The sequence below is a fragment of the Lissotriton vulgaris genome, unplaced genomic scaffold, assembly GCF_964263255.1.
Source record: "Lissotriton vulgaris unplaced genomic scaffold, aLisVul1.2 SCAFFOLD_301, whole genome shotgun sequence".
NCBI classification, from domain to species: domain Eukaryota; kingdom Metazoa; phylum Chordata; class Amphibia; order Caudata; family Salamandridae; genus Lissotriton; species Lissotriton vulgaris.
In genome coordinates this window covers 1,634,430-1,636,794 of record NW_028244321.1, presented here as the reverse complement: position 1 = coordinate 1,636,794, position 2,365 = coordinate 1,634,430, and the positions used below count along the sequence as shown (strand labels likewise).

At 40.8% G+C, this 2,365-nt stretch overlaps 1 non-coding gene across 1 annotated transcript; it reads right to left on the bottom strand.

Moving 5' to 3' along the window:
* Positions 1-1,563: 1,563 nt before the first annotated feature.
* TRNAS-AGA (transfer RNA serine (anticodon AGA)) lies at positions 1,564-1,645 on the bottom strand. Its single transcript has one exon. It is a non-coding gene; the product is annotated as a tRNA-Ser (tRNA).
* Positions 1,646-2,365: the final 720 nt, after the last annotated feature.

The following is a 2,365-nucleotide window of genomic DNA, read 5'->3' as shown; positions in this document are numbered from 1 at the left end:
GCAAATATGTTCAAGAACGATAATTTATGTCAGTAAGTACAGTATACCTACATCTTATAATCATGTGTGTTTAAATAATTTGTCATTAGATTGTTTAAATATTGAAAAGGATCTGTTTTAATAGACATTTCACAAAAACAACTGGTACATTTGGGAATTCTGTAAAGGAAAAACCCAACTGCCGTGACATTGCCAACCACAATGCCATGACTCGGATTCGAACCGAGGTTGCTGTGGCCACTAATCAAAGTACTAACCACTATACGATCACGGCAAGCTACTTAGGCTCAATAACATACTGTGACATGAAGAAATTATAATTCAGAACACTCAGGGCTACTCCTGTGATAGGCTGAATGTGTTCATCGCTTCCTCATTCCTTATACAAAGGCTTTATCTCCTCAGTGGTTGATAGGCTGAAACCGTTTCCTGGCCGCCTGCTTGTGAACTGGCAGGAGTCAAAGATCACACATACACTGGTGGGCCTGTGATGGGACACCAATGCAGAGAAACACACCTGGCGCAGAAATTCTATTCTGTTTATTAGACCTGCATCTCCCCTGTACCTCCTCAAGCCATCTGTATGTGAAGCAAGAAAGAGTTAAGGAACGGTCCATCTAATCTTTTATTGGGAGGATGCCGCCGTGAGCTCCTCCCAGCTAATCACACAAACAGCAGTAAAGCAAGATAACTACACAGATAGGGGGGACTGCATGGTTAGGTTTTTGAGGAATTATTGAAACTGACCTCAGTGACCCATAATCAGAGCTGTGGCTAATGACTGTATGCCTAATTATGATGAAGCAAGCACCATTGCTCGTAGGGGCCCCACAACACACTTTTCTTAGCTCATTGAATTAAAGTAAAAACTTCTGCCATGTGTGAGTGGTAAAGGCTTGTTAATTTTGTTGCTTTTCAAATTCACGTCTGACAACAAGACGAAGGAATATTGGGGCATCAGACGCTTTGGAAAGTAGCCACCAACCGCAGAGAAAGAGAGAAAGAGGGAAAAGACAGTATGAGGTGTGGAGAAAACAGCAGCAGGTACAAGGAGCTCAAATGAGATTAATGGCGCCTAAATAGAGCACGTAAAGGAACAGTTACAAATCTAAGAAAAGGGAAAGAAAAGACTAGGAAAAAACACAGAAAGAGCTTGTAGATGAAATTCTCTTCCAGGAACAGCAGGTTAAGAGAAATTACACAGGGAGCAGTTAAGCTTGTAACACGGGGGAGAATAGAAAAGAAAATGCAGTTTTATGAAGTGTGTATGCCTAATCCAGCTAGCACTTTTATTTTATTTCTCTATTTGCTTCTTTTATTGGTAAAGTAAGTTTCAAGTGCATGCACAGGTATGACCGAGAGAGCCAGGGTATAATAATTTGTAGCGTTTGCACCAGCGCTAATGAAGGACGAGAGTTATAGCAAAGATATGAAAGGGGGAGCGATAATAAATATGTGATATGGCAATAGTGACACCAAAATAAGCCACCTATTTATAAAACTGACATGGGAGAAATACTAAAGGTTAACTTCTGAAATTGTAGCCGATGTTAAAAAGATTCTCGTTGTCGGCAGGATTCGAACCTGCGCGGGGAGACCCCAATGGATTTCTAGTCCATCGCCTTAACCACTCGGCCACAACAACTGACTGTCAGGCGTGTGCACATAATCTGTATGCAAGTTTTCAAGGTGTCCCACAGCAAATTCCTGATATTCTGCAATGCACTTTTTAAAAATAATGTTTTTTTAAGCAGGCACTTTCTCTCCTAAAAACAAAAATTGCATGCGTATATCTCTAGTTTGGAATACCATAGGCTTGCATGCATACTCTCATGGGTCACTCAAGTTTTTTGGACCCTATTGCACTCTGTTTTCGTGCTGCTTTTAGTATATGGCCCATATTACAGAAGTCTACCATCTTTGAGTATTTGAGGCTCCTTTGTAAGTGCTTTATATTTTTTCCTTGAAGAGCTATATAATAAAGGGGTCCGGGAAGGATTGCATTTATGGAAGATAAAAGAAGGCCCACTTGTCTCACCAAATGCTGTAGAGAAACCTGATGTTTTACTCATGTTATCCTTAGTTCGTTTTTGTTAGACCTTGCATTCTTAAGGTGGTCCCAACCCCACCTTATTGCTTTTCACCTCCGCATTTTGCTGTATCTTTTTGTTGGCCTTAGGACTCTGATCACTTTATCGCTACTAATCAGTGCTGAAGTGCACGTGCTTCTTCCCTAATCATGTGTATAATTGGAGTATACCTGACTGACAGATTTAATTTACTTGAAAGCCCCTTGTAAAGTGGTATACCATATACCCAGGGACTGATTGTGCCGCCCAAAGAAATAGCATTTCAAACCTGTCTC